Source organism: Lepisosteus oculatus, unplaced genomic scaffold (assembly GCF_040954835.1).
Source record: "Lepisosteus oculatus isolate fLepOcu1 unplaced genomic scaffold, fLepOcu1.hap2 HAP2_SCAFFOLD_78, whole genome shotgun sequence".
NCBI lineage: Eukaryota > Metazoa > Chordata > Actinopteri > Semionotiformes > Lepisosteidae > Lepisosteus > Lepisosteus oculatus.
Genome location: NW_027168341.1, coordinates 615,001 through 635,244, shown reverse-complemented (window position 1 = coordinate 635,244; position 20,244 = coordinate 615,001). Strand labels below are relative to the sequence as shown.

The 20,244-nt window shown below is 46.7% G+C and overlaps 9 non-coding genes across 9 annotated transcripts; 5 read left to right on the top strand and 4 right to left on the bottom strand.

The window, feature by feature from the left end:
• The first annotated feature begins 1,676 nt into the window (after positions 1–1,676).
• trnas-gcu (transfer RNA serine (anticodon GCU)) lies at positions 1,677–1,758 on the top strand. Its single transcript has one exon. It is a non-coding gene; the product is annotated as a tRNA-Ser (tRNA).
• A 2,389-nt stretch (positions 1,759–4,147) lies between these two features.
• On the bottom strand, positions 4,148–4,220 carry trnac-aca (transfer RNA cysteine (anticodon ACA)). Its single transcript has one exon. It is a non-coding gene; the product is annotated as a tRNA-Cys (tRNA).
• Positions 4,221–5,825: 1,605 nt separating this feature from the next.
• Positions 5,826–5,907, top strand: trnas-gcu (transfer RNA serine (anticodon GCU)). The gene has a single exon. It is a non-coding gene; the product is annotated as a tRNA-Ser (tRNA).
• Positions 5,908–6,621: 714 nt separating this feature from the next.
• Positions 6,622–6,695, bottom strand: trnai-aau (transfer RNA isoleucine (anticodon AAU)). The gene has a single exon. It is a non-coding gene; the product is annotated as a tRNA-Ile (tRNA).
• Positions 6,696–8,983: 2,288 nt separating this feature from the next.
• On the top strand, positions 8,984–9,056 carry trnav-aac (transfer RNA valine (anticodon AAC)). The gene has a single exon. It is a non-coding gene; the product is annotated as a tRNA-Val (tRNA).
• Positions 9,057–9,630: 574 nt separating this feature from the next.
• On the bottom strand, positions 9,631–9,702 carry trnah-gug (transfer RNA histidin (anticodon GUG)). Its single transcript has one exon. It is a non-coding gene; the product is annotated as a tRNA-His (tRNA).
• Positions 9,703–9,903: 201 nt separating this feature from the next.
• trnae-uuc (transfer RNA glutamic acid (anticodon UUC)) lies at positions 9,904–9,975 on the top strand. Its single transcript has one exon. It is a non-coding gene; the product is annotated as a tRNA-Glu (tRNA).
• Positions 9,976–13,095: 3,120 nt separating this feature from the next.
• On the bottom strand, positions 13,096–13,177 carry trnas-gcu (transfer RNA serine (anticodon GCU)). The gene has a single exon. It is a non-coding gene; the product is annotated as a tRNA-Ser (tRNA).
• Positions 13,178–18,978: 5,801 nt separating this feature from the next.
• On the top strand, positions 18,979–19,052 carry trnan-guu (transfer RNA asparagine (anticodon GUU)). The gene has a single exon. It is a non-coding gene; the product is annotated as a tRNA-Asn (tRNA).
• Positions 19,053–20,244: the final 1,192 nt, after the last annotated feature.

Below are 20,244 nucleotides of genomic sequence, written 5' to 3'. Positions count from 1 at the left end.
GACCCGAGCCAGACAAGAGTCGAACCTGCAATCTCCTGATTTGTAGTCAGACACATTATCCATTGCACCACTGTAACCCAGTGAGATCAGCACTGCAACTAGTAAAATATTACCCCCGGTCCATTCTTTTCCAAAAGTGAGAAACACCTGTTTTCTACATTTTGTCTGTTTTAAAACCATATCTCTTTAAACCAAACCAAGAGTCTGTCTTTTGCACTGATATTCTGATTCATTTCGATTTCAAAGAAAAAAAAAACATTATCTTCCAAAGCATCATAAAATTGTCCCTTCTTCCAGACTCTACTTCTCTCTTGTAGTAGTACAGCAGACCTTTCCAGGTGAGCAGGTCACAGAGTCCGAAATGAGCTTCCTCCATCAAGCAAAGTACCTGAACATGACTCTGTCTTCATAAAAGTGCCCCTGTAATAAAGAAATTAAATCCGAAATCAAGAGGGCAGTTGCCTACTGAAGTTCAAGAAGTCATCAATTTTAACCTAGCAACACATTAAAGGCTGCATCTATACAAGTACGATTCTAGAAATGCTCACCAGATTACGTTTTAAGAAGGAACTGCGCCTCAGGTTCCGCCGAGATCTTAACTCGGATGGCAGGATTCAGAGTCCGGAGTGCGGACTGATGGCGCACGGAGGGTCCACATACTGTGGATCCCTCAGTGATCTTCCGCGTGTTCAAACAGCCAGCGTGTGACTCCCCTGTCCCCGTGACCTCATTGCTCTGCTCTCGCCTCTGTGCAGCCGAGCCCGACTCATGGTAAAGTGGAAAAAAATATGCCCTCAACGTGAGATTGACTCTGGAGTGAGGATAGACGTTACCTTTTTATCGTTGAACAGGATGTATGTGATGTGGCGACTAGGTTCAATTTTGTATCCTCTTTAAAAGATTAAGGACTGGGGTGAGCGTGATTTACCACCCTTTCAGCTAAGAACCCGACGTGCGCACCGTTTAAGCTGCATAGACTCGGTCGTTTAACTCTTCTCCATTAGAAGGGTTAAGGTTAAAGAAAAAAACATTGCTGACTTCTTTTTTTTTTTGCCAGCCACGAGTGCTGATTAGCAAGGTTTGTATTTCATGTTTTGCAAGTTGCATCCATTATAAGAAAAACAAGTTGTTCAAGACAGGAAATGAATGCTTGCATTTAATTAAGTCTAGCCGTAGGCGGTTGTCCATAATGACCAGTTCTGTTCGAGAAGACAGAACAAAAAAGGCACCGCTGGGATTCGGAGCCAGGGTCTCCTGTGTACTAGACAGGCACCTTAAGCAACTAAGCCACGGCGCCCCAGGAGAGCTGTCCTTTGACAGCCACTTGGACACACCACTCAGACACATCTGCATTCGGTGTGTGCTCCGCCTGCTCGCTGAGCAAGTTGCCACCTTTACATATAATAGCAACATCAACACCAAGAGAAAGGGTGACAAATGGCTTTTATCTGGAACTTTTCATGTCCAAGGAGCTCAATGTGCTTTCTGTGTACAACAGGGCCACTGAACTCCACACTGGCCACTGAACCACAGCAGTGGCTTGCTGGCTTGACATCTCCCAAGGAAAATGTTGAAATCGCATGTGGAACAGGAAAATGACCCTCGAGTACGGGGGAAAAAAAAGAAAAAGATCATCTGGAGCGCGCCAACCCATGTCCGGACAGCGCAGATCCCTCGACGAGGTGGCTGAGTGGTTAAGGCGATGGACTGCTAATCCATTGTGCTCTGCACGCATGGGTTCGAATCCCATTCTCGTCGCGCTCCATGTCTGACACGTGTGCCCGTTCGGCGTTGGCCCTCCTGTCGTTTGCTCCGGTTCTAGAGCCGTGCATTTTCTAGCGGTGGCTGAACATGGTATAGTAGGCTAACGTCGGTATCGAGCAGTAACAGTAACGGTATTTACGTGTCGCTGCTGCCAAGTGGCTCTGGGTTGAGACCGCGTTTTCACTTACTTGCAACGCAAACGGAGAAAGCGATTTTTGACAGTCTCTCGAGAGACCGCGCTAGGTGTTTAGGGATAGACTTTGTCAGTTCCCCCTGGGATGGTGGCCTCTCAAATAGTTTGTGATTCCTTATACAGTAGAAGCCTGCTTCGTGGCTTAAATCCAAGCTAAGGAAACGAGTTAGAGGTCTGATGCAGAACTGCGAATTCAATGAAGGGGAACACTACAGTACATTGCACTGTATGTGTGAGGAAAGCTGCCCCCTTCAGTCCCTTGTCGACCGAACAGAGGACTGTAAAGGATACCGCCAAGAAACTTAAGGATGCTGGTTGGAATCCAGCTCCAAAGAAGCCCCTTTGGGTGTTATGTCATCAAAAAGTAAGAACAGCGAATCTCCCTTTGATCAAAAGCGCAACAGAGCTGTTTTCCGGGGAGCAGGTTTCAGACCCGTAGACCTGTTTTATTTGTAGGGCAGGGCGCATTCCCAAACGCGAATCTCCTGTTTTAGAAATGCTTTGGGCGGCGTGAAGTGAAAATAAGAAGTGGGCTCCAGATGCACATGGAAGCAATCAAGTGTTTCATCCGAGCTGTTTCAAAGACTGCCCAAGAGCTTTCCTTTCACAGAGGCGCAACGATTAATGATGGGGGTGCACCCTTCAATGCGCCTTACGACTCTAGGGAGTGATTGAGACGATTCGTAGCGTGTGCTCATTTCTCTCTATTCCCCGTGTTGCAGTGGTAGGATGACGTAAATTACTGCTTCGACACGTAACGGCATTATAATCACGTGCAGGAGCTGAGGGCTTTAGTTTTGTTTCGTTTTCCATGGCGTTCGTAAGCGCGCAAATCAAAGGCAAGTCCTGCGTCTAACACGAACGTAAATGCTTTTGAAAGTGCAGTGTGGTGCAGCTTGTAAAATCCTTGTCCACATTTGTGGTTTGTTGATGTTTGTTCTGTCTGCCAAAGTTGCATTTTGACATCCGGACGGGGGGACTTTATCATTTGAACGTGAAGCCAGCCTTAAACTCTCTGAGGCGTGTCTGTCTGCCGGCACGTATCTTGTGAAAGGTATTTTTTTTTTAACGGAGAGCAACTTTAAAAAGGTATCCGCTGCCACCTCGCAGTCCGTGTTTGATTATAGGAGGAATGCGGCGGCGGCGGGCTCGCTTTTGTCGTGGTCGAGTGGTTAAGGCGATGGGCTCGAAATGCGTTGGGGCTTCCCCGCGCAGGTTCGAAACCTGCCGACTCCGGCGTCTGCCGCACGTCGCCTTGTGCCTGCGCGGCAGAGGCGAAGTGCCGCTTCTCCTTTCCTGGTACTATAACAACGCGAAATCGCTTGGCCCCGCTGCCATGGACATCAATTCTTCAGATAACCACACACTTTGCCTTCGCACCTCTGGTGCTCTGCTTATGCCTTTGAAAACCTAATGAATAAAGCTGAAAGAACCGACACGATATGTAGGTGCTCCTAAAGCACGCAGTAAAGAACTGTTAACAGCAAGGGTTTCAGTGGGTTAACTGAGGAGAAGGCGTGATCGCTAATTGTTGACTTTTTATTTGGTGTTAGAAACACTCTTACTGTGCATGACGTGCAACAAATGTAGCCACAGAAATTGCATCACGCTTTCATGTATGCTATTGCAGACACCAACGTTGCCTAGATAGAAAACCGAAATAGCCGTGGGTTTGCTTGCTGGTCTGAAGGATCTCTCTTCGAATCTCTGTCATTTGTCAATGGAAGTAAAAGGCGCTGCAATCTCATACGTTCAGAATCAAACCCGCAGCTGTTGTTCGACTTTATTTCTTGACTAATTACAACTGAGTGTCGCATGAGCAGTTACATAAACTTGTCTGGTATATTTGAACACAAGTGCCGTTCTTCAATTAAAACTAACAGTACATTGTCAGGGACATTCAGTTCTATACAAACAAGAGACAGACAAGAGAATATTTCTACCGTTCATGTGGACTACGTGTTGACTTACTGATCGGAATAATTGAAAAGTTCGGGCTCATAGCCGATGCAGTGCGTGCTAATTAGAACAGCAACGCTGAGCTCTCAGCACCGTACTGAGCCCAGGTGTTTTTCTAAAGCTGTCAGGTGCAGTTCATTTACATGAAGGAAATCTCTTACTGGGTACGATTACAATGCAGTAAGTAGCACAGACTACTTAGGGAGTAGCCCGATGCGTTTAAAAACGACCCGAGCCAGGCAGGAGTCGAACCTGCAATCTCCTGATCTGTAGTCAGACGCGTTATCCATTGCGCCACTGGCCCCGGTGTGACACTGCAGGACTGTAACCCAGTGAGATCAGCACTGCAACTAGTAAACTATTACCCCCGGTCCATTCTTTACCAAAAGTGAGAAACACCTGTTTTCTACATTTTGTCTGTTTTAAAACCATATCTTCTGTCTTTTGCACTGATATTCTGATTCATTTCGATTTCAAAGAAAAAAAAAACATTATCTTCCAAAGCATCATAAAATTGTCCCTTCTTCCAGACTCTACTTCTCTCTTGTAGTAGTACAGCAGACCTTTCCAGGTGAGCAGGTCACAGAGTCCGAAATGAGCTTCCTCCATCAAGCAAAGTACCTGAACATGACTCTGTCTTCATAAAAGTGCCCCTGTAATAAAGAAATTAAATCCGAAATCAAGAGGGCAGTTGCCTACTGAAGTTCAAGAAGTCATCAATTTTAACCTAGCAACACATTAAAGGCTGCATCTATACAAGTACGATTCTAGAAATGCTCACCAGATTACGTTTTAAGAAGGAACTGCGCCTCAGGTTCCGCCGAGATCTTAACTCGGATGGCAGGATTCAGAGTCCGGAGTGCGGACTGATGGCGCACGGAGGGTCCACATACTGTGGATCCCTCAGTGATCTTCCGCGTGTTCAAACAGCCAGCGTGTGACTCCCCTGTCCCCGTGACCTCATTGCTCTGCTCTCGCCTCTGTGCAGCCGAGCCCGACTCATGGTAAAGTGGAAAAAAATATGCCCTCAACGTGAGATTGACTCTGGAGTGAGGATAGACGTTACCTTTTTATCGTTGAACAGGATGTATGTGATGTGGCGACTAGGTTCAATTTTGTATCCTCTTTAAAAGATTAAGGACTGGGGTGAGCGTGATTTACCACCCTTTCAGCTAAGAACCCGACGTGCGCACCGTTTAAGCTGCATAGACTCGGTCGTTTAACTCTTCTCCATTAGAAGGGTTAAGGTTAAAGAAAAAAACATTGCTGACTTCTTTTTTTTTTTGCCAGCCACGAGTGCTGATTAGCAAGGTTTGTATTTCATGTTTTGCAAGTTGCATCCATTATAAGAAAAACAAGTTGTTCAAGACAGGAAATGAATGCTTGCATTTAATTAAGTCTAGCCGTAGGCGGTTGTCCATAATGACCAGTTCTGTTCGAGAAGACAGAACAAAAAAGGCACCGCTGGGATTCGGAGCCAGGGTCTCCTGTGTACTAGACAGGCACCTTAAGCAACTAAGCCACGGCGCCCCAGGAGAGCTGTCCTTTGACAGCCACTTGGACACACCACTCAGACACATCTGCATTCGGTGTGTGCTCCGCCTGCTCGCTGAGCAAGTTGCCACCTTTACATATAATAGCAACATCAACACCAAGAGAAAGGGTGACAAATGGCTTTTATCTGGAACTTTTCATGTCCAAGGAGCTCAATGTGCTTTCTGTGTACAACAGGGCCACTGAACTCCACACTGGCCACTGAACCACAGCAGTGGCTTGCTGGCTTGACATCTCCCAAGGAAAATGTTGAAATCGCATGTGGAACAGGAAAATGACCCTCGAGTACGGGGGAAAAAAAAGAAAAAGATCATCTGGAGCGCGCCAACCCATGTCCGGACAGCGCAGATCCCTCGACGAGGTGGCCGAGTGGTTAAGGCGATGGACTGCTAATCCATTGTGCTCTGCACGCATGGGTTCGAATCCTATTCTCGTCGCGCTCCATGTCTGACACGTGTGCCCGTTCGGCGTTGGCCCTCCTGTCGTTTGCTCCGGTTCTAGAGCCGTGCATTTTCTAGCGGTGGCTGAACATGGTATAGTAGACTAACGTCGGTATCGAGCAGTAACAGTAACGGTATTTACGTGTCGCTGCTGCCAAGTGGCTCTGGGTTGAGACCGCGTTTTCACTTACTTGCAACGCAAACGGAGAAAGCGATTTTTGACAGTCTCTCGAGAGACCGCGCTAGGTGTTTAGGGATAGACTTTGTCAGTTCCCCCTGGGATGGTGGCCTCTCAAATAGTTTGTGATTCCTTATACAGTAGAAGCCTGCTTCGTGGCTTAAATCCAAGCTAAGGAAACGAGTTAGAGGTCTGATGCAGAACTGCGAATTCAATGAAGGGGAACACTACAGTACATTGCACTGTATGTGTGAGGAAAGCTGCCCCCTTCAGTCCCTTGTCGACCGAACAGAGGACTGTAAAGGATACCGCCAAGAAACTTAAGGATTTACCATATTAAACATTGGAAATCCAACCACTTGCATTTGTGACACTTGATTTTGGCTCCACCTAAGACACTCTTAAATCTTCAAACACTTTTCTCTTCTCACGCAACACTCTTGTCTGTCGGCACTATGTGGCAGCGTTGCATGACAACCCCTCTCACCACGGAAAGGAACCTAACAGCTTTGGTAAGAGAGGAGAAAAGGACCTGGCCCGTACGGGGCTCGAACCCACGACCTTGGCGTTATTAGCACCACACTCTAACCAACTGAGCTAACCAGCCTCACGACAGTGCTCCTCTCTGTGCTGCAAAAAATCAAACTCAGGGAATTTCTTTTGTCCTCCTTTGAATAGAAAGCCGTGTAATTCAGTGTACGGGCTTTCTCGTGCAGTTTCATGGTTCTTGTAACCCAAATCCTACACTGGCCTGAAGTGCCCCCCCATTTCACAGCATTTTTCAGCTGATTTAAAATGTACCTAAAGGAGAAGCATTATTGAAGACCATCAATTACCAAGAGCTTTTGTCAAAGGTTTTGGTGGTCATTTTGAATGACCACAGAACGCTGTGACCTCGGTTTTACATCTCATCCAAAAGACAGCGCCCTTTTACAACACAGCAACTCCGTCACTATACTGGGGCATTGGGACCCGCACAGACCTCAGGGTGAGCGCCCCCCCGCCGGCACCATTAACACCGCTTCCAGCTGGAAGCTTTGTTTTTCCCTGTAGCTCACCCTTATTCGGGTACTGACCTGGCTCACACCTGCTTAGCTTCAGTGGGTTTTCAGTTGCGAGTTGCAAGGGGATGCAAGTGATGGAGCCGCTCGCTGCAAAAGCCACTGCATTGGCCGGGAATCGAACCCGAGCCTCCCGCGTGGCAGGCGAGAATGCTACCACTGAACCACCAATGCTCAGTGCCTGGGCCTTCAAAAAAGACGCTTTTTTGGTGCTCTGTGCAAAGTGCATCGACATCTGCTTCCAGCTGCAAAATGCCATTCGCGGATGCTGAAGAACTTATTTCCAAGGCAGCGGGTACAAGCGATTGGGCGTTTTAAAACCACCAGGAACAGCAAAGAGGCGCACTTCTTTGCTTGCGCCGAAACACACCGACTGGAGGCGGATAACGTAGTCGGCAGGATTCGAACCTGCGCGGGGAGACCCCAATGGATTTCTAGGCCATCGCCTTAACCACTCGGCCACGACTACAGCAAGCCCCACGGGCGCTGCGTTCTTGCTACAATCTTACCTGGATCGCGAGACGCCGGCGGAAACCTATTTCAAAGTCGTTCTCCGTTTCAAAAAAACATTTCCAAAATACAAGCCTTGCAGACAGACACGCCTCAGAGGACTTAAGGGTGGCTTCATGTCGGAATGATAAAGTCTCCCCGTCCGGACATGAAAATGCCACTTTGTTACAGACAAAAAAAGAATCAACAACAGAGAAATGCCCACAAGCATTTGAAAAGCCGCACCACGTCGCACTTGAAATAGCTCTTACATTAGTGGAAAACACAAACGACCAACTCGGAATGACTTGCTTTGGACGCTTTTCAAAGCGTTCTTTGTGCACGACGACTGCGCCGCCTAGCAGAAACAAATGGGTTGTACAACTTTGAAGTAGCAAATGGAAGAGGGCTAAGCCTCCTCTCTTTTAGCCCAGGTTCGATCTGTCTCCCAGAATCACCAGGGCGCACGCACACACACACACACCTGTGCCGTTGAAGTGCTCTGCTTCATTTCTAAGGGCAACTCAACATTCACTCCTACCCCGAGTGCAGAAAAGACAGCGTCTGCAGCAGCAGCAGCTCAGGTCTCTGCACAGGAGCTAAGCTGCCCCCATCTCCTCTGCTCTGCTCTGCGGCTCCTGCGGAGCGGAGTCCTGCCTGGAGCCGTGTTTGCAGGCGGCAGCTCCCCGCACCCTGTCTGTGCGTCGTGTCCAAGAGCTCCTGGGAGGAAGAGAGAGCCCTCCCGCTCGGGGGCTTTTCCACGGTCTGTGTGAGGAGGGGCGGGTGTGTCCAGCAGCTTATCGAGCGGAAGCCTGGGGCGGCGGAGAGCTGTGATCGTGCAGACCTTGAGGTGTCACCTCTTTGTCTGCTTTCCCGCCCCCCCTCCGCCCAAGCTCTGCTCCAAAGTAGCCCGGCAACCCCTCACACCTGCACTTGTCACAACCTAAGGTGTGGTCATGAGACACCCATGGGGTGTTGTTCTGTTCTTGCTAATTGTTTCCTGCCCGTCGCAGGCAGGAGTCCATGCGAGGAAGATGCGCTGGACAGAGCTCAGAGGGCGCAGCTGGGTGGCTTTCCTTCTGAGTGACGTTCCTGCAACACTCTCCCGCTCCTCTTGGTGCGCTCATGCCGCAACACAGGAAGGCTGGAGCAGGTGGCTGTGCGCTCTGTCCACCGCCGAAATAGCTCAGTTGGGAGAGCGTTAGACTGAAGATCTAAAGATCCAGGGTTTCGGTATTTTGTTTCATCGCGCCCTTTGTTCCTCTCTCCAGCGCCCCCTGCCTAAAGTGACGCTTCCCTTTCTCAGCCGGAAACGCAAGCGAGACACCAGCAACTGTCCCTGCAGGTTTCCGTAGTGTAGCGGCTATCACGTTTGCCTAACACGCGAAAGGTCCCTGGTTCGAGACCGGGCGGAAACAGCCTCATTCTGCATGCTCCTGTACTTCACAGAGGTATTGAGCGACTGGTCATTTGTTCCCAATGTATTTCCGGTGCCTTCATGCGGTCTTGTACCAAACGCACGTTCTGTCTGTACGCGGAGCCGATCATTTGCAATTGTTTTGTGCCGACAGACCAGGACGAGCCTTGTCGGCTCAAAAGCAGCGCAGGACCTGCAAGAACAACAGAAAGATTAGCATCCAGCGGGGGCTTCTTAGTGAGCCCAAGATCTCATCAAGAATCGGCTCCACCAACAGGGCTGGGCGCATTGTTCCATTCTCCGACCACTCTCGGTGTAAACAAGTCCCTCCTGGTCTCTGCTTGAATTGCACTTTCCTGCGTTTGCTTTGGTGTAACTGGCTTCCCCTGCATGGGCGAATGTGAAGAAGATCCTTTGTAAGTAATTGAAGAAACCCGAGAAGAGGTCAGAGTGGCCTCTGTCGTTCATCAACGATCCAGTCAGGCAGTACTCCTCTGTAAAGCGCCGTTCGTTCACATCGATTGGCTTTTTTTTGCCTTCATTCGTGCAAGTAGTAAAAGCAGACGCCCCTATTCTGCCGTGACCCGGATTCGAACCGGGGTTGTTGCGGCCACAACGCAAAGTACTGACCACTATACGATCACGGCAAGTTACCGATACACACGTGGCAGGGCGGAAAAGGCTGTGCTCTCTTCGTGTGACATAATTCGGAAAAGTCCTGACGTTGCATTTCAACTGAGCCCCAGTATACATCGACCCTTCGACACTCTGAGTGACAACTCTCTTGCGTGTTTTCTAATATTTCTGTGGTTTGCTTGCATGATGCCCGGAACAGCAGGGTTGCGTGCTCCCATATGGTCTAGCGGTTAGGATTCCTGGCTTTCACCCAGGCAGCCCGGGTTCGACTCCCGGTATGAGAACGTGTTAATTTTGCCTCCTGCTTTCCAAAAGATCAGCACCGTGTACGAAGGAGCCGCATTAAAACTACTCGAACGTGCAAAACGTGCGAGAAGAGGGGGCGCTTGTTTCCAGCCGAAACTTCTCGCGTGTGAGACGAGCTGACCATCGCTGCAGGAGGTGGGAGGGTTACTCTGGTAGACAGGGCTGACCTTCGGCAATAGGATTTATACTCTCCAAGATGATATTTGCACTTTCTGGAGAGGTGATTTTCTCCACTTCAGTAGCCCGATTTCATCGATTGCGTGGAGAGGGCTGTAGAATGTGGCGCCGCCTTTCCTGCTCCGTCCATGACAGGCGTGCTGGACTCTGGAGAGAGAGCACGGTCCATCAGCGCACACCAATAAAGGCACTGGAAGCCGCTGAATTGCATTGGCGAAGCTCAGCACTGGGCCGCTGGGCACATCTTACCACTGTTTCCGTAGTGTAGTGGTTATCACGTTCGCCTCACACGCGAAAGGTCCCCGGGTGGAAACAGACTTCAGACTTCTTTTGTCGCCACGCACAAAAGGGGATTGGGGATTCGCCTAGCGCTGTGATCGAACAGACCCACTCACCTCTTAGTGTGACGGGATCTGCACAGTGCATGTCGCAGCGCATCCTGCTTTCACTTCAATGCGCGTCCTGATGTACCCCGGTCTCACGCGTGACAGGTGGAGACAGGTGACAGGTCCTATACTAACGAGGAAGACATCGCTCTCTCCGACCCCCGGCATCGTGTCCCGACCCACCGTGCTGGAAGCCGATGCGTGCTGTGATTCCTTTACGGAGCAGAAATGACAACCGAGGAGCCAAGAGATCATTTCAGCATTTCGCGTCTGAACGGAAAACACAAACGACCAACTCGGAATGACTTGCCTTTGACGCTTTTCAAAGCGTTCTTTGTGCACGACGACTGCGCCGCCTAGCAGATACAAATGGGTTGTACAACTTTGAACTAGCAAATGGAAGAGGGGCTAAGCCCCCTCTCTTTTAGCCCAGGTTCGATCTGTCTCCCAGAATCACCAGGGCGCACACACACACACCCGTGCCGTTGAAGTGCTCTGCTTCATTTCTAAGGGTAACTCAACATTCACTCCTACCCCGTGCAGAAAAGACGGTGTCTGCAGCAACAGCAGCTCAGGTCTCTGCACAGGAGCTAAGCTGCCCCCATCTCCTCTGCTCTGCGGCTCCTGCGGAGTGGAGTCCTGCCTGGAGCTGTGTTTGCAGGCGGCGGCTCCCCGCGCCCTGTCTGTGCGTCGTGAAATTAATTAATAACGTTAATAAATTTATGAAGTTAATTTATAAAGTTATAAATTAGAAATTAATAACGATATCATTATATTCATATACCGCAACACAAGAATAGTACACACTGTACATTGTCTGTCGATAATGTTTCTGTAGTGCTTTTTCAGCACTCAGCATGTGACTGTGCTGGTGGTGTTGTGGGTTAGGTTCCTGACTTCCATATCACACGCTCTATGATTGAATCCCATGGAACTATGACTTTATTTTTTAACAAACATTTCTTTGAAAAAATGAAACGTTTCCCTTGGTCAGAGATTAAATAAAACCTCACTTTTTTAGGTTTTACTGTGCAGAGTGAGGTTTTACCTCACTTTTTTTGAGCAGAAGGTTTACTGTGACCTGAGAAGGACCGGCATCCAATCACGGTGGTACACACACACGCTCTCACTCATCTGAGCTACACGGCTACCAAGATGATCTCGGGTGCGCCGAGCTGGTACGGAACATATTGAACTGATCGACGGCGAATTGTCTCTCAGACAGGCTTTTCACCTCTGAGCTCCCTGACTGACAGTGATCAGCTAGGTAGTGAAACAGTCACCTGCTTCTAAGCCTTAAACAGCTGCATCTCGGCGCTTCCACGGAGAGATGATTTGAAAGCCGAACATCGCCCATTGGGAACACCTTACTATCACTAGTTTAAGAGACTCTTAAGGTCTTGCAGAGGTCCCTGTCTAATAGCATGCGCTTTGCAAGCTATAGGTGTTTAGGCTGAGGCAGAATGCCTGTTAACAAAATGTTTTTCTAAAGGTGTGTCTAAGTGGCTGCAAAAGGACAACACTCCTGGGGCGCCGTGGCTCAGCTCCTGCACTTGATTATAATGCCGTTACATGTCGAAGCAGTAATTTACGTCATCCTACCACTGCAACACGGGGAATAGAGAGAAATGAGCACACGCTACAAATCGTCTCAATCACTCCCTAGAGTCGTAAGGCGCATTGAAGGGTGCACCCACATCATTAATCGTTGCGCCTCTGTGAAAGGAAAGCTCTTGGGCAGTCTTTGAAACAGCTCGGATGAAACACTTGATTGCTTCCATGTGCATCTGGAGCCCACTTCTTATTTTCACTTCACGCCGCCCAAAGCATTTCTAAAACAGGAGATTCGCGTTTGGGAATGCGCCCTGCCCTACAAATAAAACAGGTCTACGGGTCTGAAACCTGCTCCACAGAAAAACAGCTCTGTTGCGCTTTTGATCAAAGGGAGATTCGCTGTTCTTACTTTTTGATGACATAACACCCAAAGGGGCTTCTTTGGAGCTGGATTCCAACCAGCATCCTTAAGTTTCTTGGCGGTATCCTTTACAGTCCTCTGTTCGGTCGACAAGGGACTGAAGGGGGCAGCTTTCCTCACACATACAGTGCAATGTACTGTAGTGTTCCCCTTCATTGAATTCGCAGTTCTGCATCAGACCTCTAACTCGTTTCCTTAGCTTGGATTTAAGCCACGAAGCAGGCTTCTACTGTATAAACGTCTAGAGGAATCACAAACTATTTGAGAGGCCACCATCCCAGGGGGAACTGACAAAGTCTATCCCTAAACACCTAGCGCAGTCTCTCGAGAGACTGTCAAAAATCGCTTTCTCTGTTTGCGTTGCAAGTAAGTGAAAACGCGGTCTCAAACCAGAGCTACTTGGCAGCAGCGGCACGTAAATACCATTACTGTTACTGCTCGATACCGACGTTAGCCTACTATACCATGTTCAGCCACCGCTAGAAAATGTACAGCTCTAGAACCAGAGCAAACGACAGGATGGCCAATGCCAAACGGGCACACGTGTCAGACATGGAGAGCGACGAGGATGGGATTTGAACCCATGCGTGCAGAGCACAATGGATTAGCAGTCCATCGCCTTAACCACTCGGCCACCTCGTCGGCAGAAGTGGGCTGTCCGGACATGGGTTGGCGCGCTCCAGATGATCTTTTTCTTTTTTTTCCCTCGTACTCGAGGGTCATTTTCCTGTTCCACATGCGATTTCAACATTTTCCTTGGGAGATGTCAAGCCAGCAAGCCACTGCTGTGGTTCAATGGCCAGTGTGGAGATCAGTGGCCCTGTTGTACACAGAAAGCACATCGAGCTCCTTGGACATGAAAAGTTCCAGATAAAAGCCATTTGTCACCCTTTCTCTTGGTGTTGATGTTGCTATTGTATGTAAAGGTGGCAACTTGCTCAGCGAGCAGGCGGAGCACACACCGAATGCAGATGTGTCTGAGTGGTGTGTCCAAGTGGCTGCAAAAGGACAGCGCTCCTGGGGCGCCGTGGCTTAGTTGCTTAAAGCGCCTGCCTAGTAAACAGGAGACCCTGGCTCTGAATCCCAGCGGTGCCTTTTTTGTTCTGTCTTCTTGAACAGAACTGGTCATTATGGACAACCGCCTACGGCTAGACTTAATTAAATGCAAGCATTCATTTCCTGTCTTGAACGACTTGTTTTTCTTAAAATGGATGCAACTTGCAAAACATGAAATACAAACCTTGCTAATCAGCGCTCGCGGCTGGCAAAAAAAAAAAAGAGGTCAGCAATGTTTTTTTCTTTAACCTTAACCCTGCTAATGGAGAAGAGTTAAACGACCGAGTCTATGCAGCTTAAACGGTCCGCACGTCGGGTTCTTAGCTGAAAGGGTGGTAAATCACACTCACCCCAATCCTTAATCTTTTAAAGAGGATACAAAATTGAACCTAGTCGCCACATCACATACATCCTGTTCAACGATAAATAGGTAACATCTGTAGTGTGCTCTCTGAAGGCACTAGTTCTGTAGGATTTGGGATTTACTGAGACAATTATTCATTGTAGCAGTAAATCACAAAGTTGATTCTTTTGATGGCTTTAGAATCCAACCATGCGACATAACTCAAACAACGCACACACACAGGTACTAATACACGAGGATACATTTATTAATAATAGAATATGCATGTAAACCTAACAGATCTTATCGAGAGGGTTATCAGAATACAAAACGTATATATTCAGTCAGTTACAAAGAGTTACATATATCAAGAGGACATACGTTCAGTATATCATTCATTTAGACCGTTTCGTAAATGAACTTGGTTATAACTTCTACACTAGATACTCAAAACAAGTACATAACTCTTAGGAATTAAATTGATATCAACTGGTTGGGATAACAATTGAATTCTCGAGCTGTCATGCAGTGAAGTTGAATACTCATTCAATCTCTGGGGATTCAGATCTCCTGCGGGCACAAAGAAGCAGTTGCAGGCTTGTTGCTGTCTAATCCGCGCTCTCTGGCTCTATGCCAGGCTTTGCTGTTCAGCTTGCGACGGTGCTCTGGTGATGTTGACCTTGGGGTTGTAGACCACTTGGATGAGGCTCTCTCTTGGAATCTTGCAGACCTTTAGGCGCCAATGGATGACCATTGATCATGATAGCCAGGCTTAGCTAAGTGCATCCCCATTTGGGAGCTGTACCTTATCAAAAGAAAACATCTTTAAATCAGTCTGCATGAATAGCTTCTCTGTGACTGCACCACAGAGATGAAGAGGGAGATGGGGCCTCATTTGGGAAAGCACAGCAACACTTAATTCTGTCTTATTAATAAGCCTCGCCGCTACAGTACGTACAGTTATAATTCAATCTGAATTAAAAACTACATGTCCCAGTTACCATGGTGGTGCTTGTGATCATTGCGTTTAACCAACGAAACAGGGCGAAAAAATCAGTCACATGACTTTGTGGCTGAGTTTAGAAAGCTTAACGTATCAGCAAGACAGCAAAGACATTTTTCCAAGAAAGTTTAGCCTTTGTCACTAATGAAACCGCTAAATAAAGACATAAATATGGAAATTGACAATTAATTGACTTTTATATTTCTAAATATCACAACATGTTCGAATCCAAGTCATTTTTAATAACAATGGGTAAACTGGGTAAACTATCACAAAGCTTTAAAAAACTTAACATTTTTATTATCAACAAATTGTAAATACGATGTTTACATTGGCATTATTAATTTTTCACTTGAGTATATGGAGGATTGTGAGAGCAGACCCCCCCTCTTAGGCTACATTTTTAATAAGAAATGGAGGCTGTATGCGTTACAATATAAACATTTACTGTCAAACTTTAAATCAACAGTTGATTTAAAGACAATCTGTCAAAGTGCAATGAAACACAATATTGTTGTTGTTGTTGTTGTTGTTATTGTTGTTTTTATCCTGTAAAGCGTTTTGAGAAGCCACCTTTAAAGGCGCTATATAAAGGCGCTGATTCTTATGGAATGTGTTTACTTTCTTCTTTTTTTTCAGCATAGAATAAACCTGTTACAGTACTTGATTCTTATGGATGCCCGGTTCCGCCGGGGATTCAAAATAAAACATGGAATCACGTGTCTAAGGAAATAGCATTATAACTATATCCATGTACAAACAGTAGCATGTTACATTATTAATTTGGGTGTCTCCTCTTGCCAGAAAGTGCTAAATTGCATTTTGAGTGCGGTTTTTGACTTTTTTTAAATTACAACCCATACATAAGCTGATACTGTTTAGACTTTTAATTATTTTAAACTGTATTACAGCAGCACAATGTGCTTTTTCACGAAACCTAGAGTACTGAAATGTCTTGCGTTGTACAGCTTTTCAGCTAAATATATTTATCGCTTACACCTGACACTTGATGTGCCCGACAAAAACCAGTTGAACAGCTCTGTTGGAGGTTTGCAGATCAGATCAGATTCCCTTCCCCCCACAGAAAGACAGACTTATTAGTCGCTATTCACTGCGACAGCAGCTCCAATTTCAGGCGTAAGCGATAGATCCCAGTTTAGCCGATCTTGTTACAGCATGTTCCAGTTTACTCTTATTAACCATATTAATTTTAAGTGCTTAATGCCATTTTTTGACCACGCACGAATATTCTTATGTCCATACCTTTGCAAGGGAATCAGTGTGAATTGTAATACTAATTAAATAACCGCGGGCACTTTCCACCCCCTCTGACAGCAGGAACATAACCCATTCTCAGCTCAGCAGCTCATTACAATATAGGGTGTTCAAATCTTTTGCTGCCTCAAAAAGCTTTAGAGAACTTAACATTTCTATTATCAACAAATTGTAAATACGACGTTTACATTGGCATTACTAATTTTTCACTTGAGTGTATGGAGGATTGTCAGCTGTCACTGAGAGCAGTTAATTAAATGTATTTTTTGATTCACAATCAGACAAATGCAACATAAATTGTTATCTTTGTCTTCTAAGTATATTAATAAACTTTCAGCATAGCTTTCTCCTAGTTTAGATTAATTTTTCTTGGGATTTTGGGATCAAACGTGGAAAGATTAGATTAGTAATCGTTTTTATTTTTTAAATACATTTTAGAAAAGTGTAATCTATACTTAAAAGCTGTATAAAAGCTGTATAAAAGACACTCAATATTAATGGAGTTTAGTTGATACTTTTTAAACTTTTAATTATTTTAAATTGTATTACAGCATTGTACACATGCTTAAAAGAGAAGAAAACGCAAGCCTTCTTCAGGTGTGAGGGCATTCTGCTCAGAATGAAACACTAAAATGTAATGTAGGCTCTGAATGGGTTCAATTATGATTTGGGCTTGATTAAGGTCGCTGCCTTTCATCCAAAATCCTGCTTGAATCCTTCTAAACTAAAAATTAGACATGAGCAGGGGCTCTGGTGAAATTTCTCTTTTTTTAATTTCTCTTTTTTTCTTGGAAAAATAACTTACCCGCTGCAATCCGGGCACAGAAGGATTAAAAGAAGCCAGACAGGCAGGGGGAAGAGTGAGTTCTAGATAAAGAGGTATCCAGGTAACAGTGAAGGTAACAGCCGCAGACGTGGCCTACTTAGCCCGCCAGGGTTACCCTACTCTCCCGGAGGAGGCCCACCGGGAAATAGCGCTCCAGGCGTTCCTGGCCCCGGCGCCGACTGAGGTGCAGTGCCACGTGATGCTGGCCGCACTGGTCCCCTTGGAGCAGGCCCTGGCTCTGGCTGAGCAGACTGATGCCGTATTCGAGGAAACCGGTGGGCGCCAACGGAGGGGCGCACGGGGAATCAGATGGGGAGGAGGAGAAGCCCAGCGCGACGATGCTGGGGGAGCGATGACGGCTGGTCATCTGCCACTGCTGTGGGGAGAGGGGACACATCGCAGGCAACATGAAATTGTCAGGGACATTCAGCTATATACAAAGAAGAGACAGACAAAGTAATAATTCTATATTAACGTGGCCTACATATTGACGCAATGATCAAACTAACTGACATGTTCTGATTCAGATCCCCTGCAGTTCATAATAATTAGAACAATAGCAATGCTGAGTCCTCCCCACCCTACTGAGCACAAATTCAGCTGCTCTCCAGTTCTGTTCTGCATGTTTTTTCATTGCAATTGAGCTCGGAGCTGGAGATGATCTCCATACAGTTCTGTGTTAACTAGCTAATTTACGGGTTGTGGCAAATGCTTTTTTATAGTTCATATACATGACGGCAACCTGTTACCGAGGAACCTGAGAGGTTTAAAAGCCTCACGAGCCAGGCAGGACTCCAACCTACAATCTTCTGATTCGAAGTCAAACGTGTTATCCATTACGACACTGGCCCATGGAACATGCGCTTGCACTCTACCACAGAGAACAGAAAAAGTGTTGATGTGTCGTGCTGAAATTCCGATTGATTTTGAATTCAAAGAAAAAAGGTTTTCTTCCAAAACACCATGAAATTGTCACATCTTGCAGACAATAGGTGTATTCCATGTTGAAAAGAGAAGAAAGAAAACCATGGAGCCTTTTACAGGTGTGAGGCTTCTTCAGGTGTGAGAAGACCTCACAGTCGAAATGCTGTGTTTCCGTTCTTCTCTTTTCAGCATGCAATAAACCTATTACTTGATCCTTTGCAGCCGAGGCATGCTGAAGTAGCTACCCAGCTGAACATCTAGCAGACTCTACAGTACTTCTCTCCTGTAGAAGTAAAGCAGGGCTTGCTGGGTGAGCTTTTGCTCCGGTAAATTAGGTCACGTGTCATGTTAAATCACTTCTTCTAAACACAACATTTGCTGGTGCTAGCTTTCCCCATGAAAAGAGACATTTCCCTTACAGTACATGACATATCGTTTTTATTCTATCAATAAGTATAGAAATTAAACAAAAGAAAAAATGGTGTCGCCAAAGAATGCACAGCTCTGTCGCCTTGGGGAGGTGTCAAGGGCATTGAGCTTCTTGGACATGAAAAGTGCCCGATAAATGCCATTTCTCATCATTTCTCTTGGCGTCAGTTCTGCTATTAAATGGGACGGAGGCAACGGGCTCAGAGAGCAGGTTAAGTGCACACCGAATGCAGATGTGTCTAAGTGTCTGTAAAAGCGCGGTGCTCCGCTGGTGCTGTTCCCTAGTGGCTTAAAGTGCCCGCCTAGTAAGCAGGCGATCCTGGGTCTGAATACCAGCGGTGCCTCTCTCCGTGTCTTGTTGTGCCGAATGTCTCATTTCAGACAAACATGTACAGCTTGGTTCAGTTTAATGCAAGAATTCATTTCCTTTCTGGAATAACTTGTTTTTGAAGAAATCCATACAGCTTGTGAAAGATGAAATCCATTTCTTGGTTGTCAGTGGAAAAAGATTGCCGGCTGCAAGAAGCGCAAGTGATTGTTTTCTTTGACCATAAACCTGCAAATGTAGAGAGCACAAGCGGCCGTCAGTCTCTGTGGCGCAATCGGTTAGCGCGTTCGGCTGTTAACCGAAAGGTTGGTGGTTCAAGCCCACCCAGGGACGCATGTCTCAGTTTTTCCAATGTAAACATCATCACCGCTAAAGAAGATGGTGCAGAAGGCTCCACAGTCGAAACATTGTGCTTCTTTTCTTCTCTTTTCAGCATGGAGTAAACCTTTGCTTGATCCTTTGCAGCCTACGCATGCTGACACAGCTACCTTTCTCTTAACGCGCCTCAATCATTATTCACCAAAACCATCAGCAGAATGTGTCGCCTTTGTGGTGATGTCACTCCTCTGCTTCACAAATGTCCTTAGTGACGGACCATTCCTTTCTGCCATTTTTCCGGAGCGGTTATTGATTGCTCCATCATTTCCCTCATACTTTCCATCCCTAGATTGAAAAAAAAAACAGAAACAGGCTGACAGGACGACAATCAAATTGCAAAAACTCATCAAAGCACTCGATAGAGTATTTGAATCCACAAGTAGCTACGAGCAACTTTGTCCTGGCTTGCATGAAAGTCGGAAAATGTCAAAAAGAAAAAGATGGTGGCTTTTTCATATTTGTTCTTTTATTTTTAGTTCGTTGGCTCTTCTGTCCATTGTCCTCCTGCCTGGCTCTTGACCTGTGACTGTCTGAACGCACACGTTAGACTTTCAGGCGGGGGATTTGTCCTGAGCCTCTGTGAAAGACCCACCCACCCCCATAAATAACTGCTCTAGAAAAACATGATTGCAAAACTAAACCACAGCTTAAAGAGGAGCTTGTCATGACCGCCAGGCAGTTAAGACCAACTCTTAAGCGATCTAATCAGCACCAGCAGTGGGTGATTATTAACAAACGCTGCCGCACGAGTTAACCCACCTGCACACACTCCACCGTGCGGTACACAGTGCTATTTTTACCATCTTTACCTGCTTCCCGCTGCTCGGTATTGAGTCTATTCCTTGAGAGCTCTACCTGGCATTTTTTCCATTACCTCGTTTATTCTGGATATTGGACTCCCCTTCTGCCTTTTTGACTTTGGACCTCGCCTCTCACCTCGGACTGTTTGCCACCAGTGTTCTCCCTGGATTACGACTTACCTTACGCCTCTTGACCACGAAACAAAGCAAAGCAGAGCAAAACAAAACGAACAAACGAAAACCCTCACGTCCCGCACTTGCATATAACGCCGTTACGTGCCCAAGCGGTATTGTACATCATCCTAGCACTGCACCCCGGGGCGTACGGTATATGGGAACGAGCACAC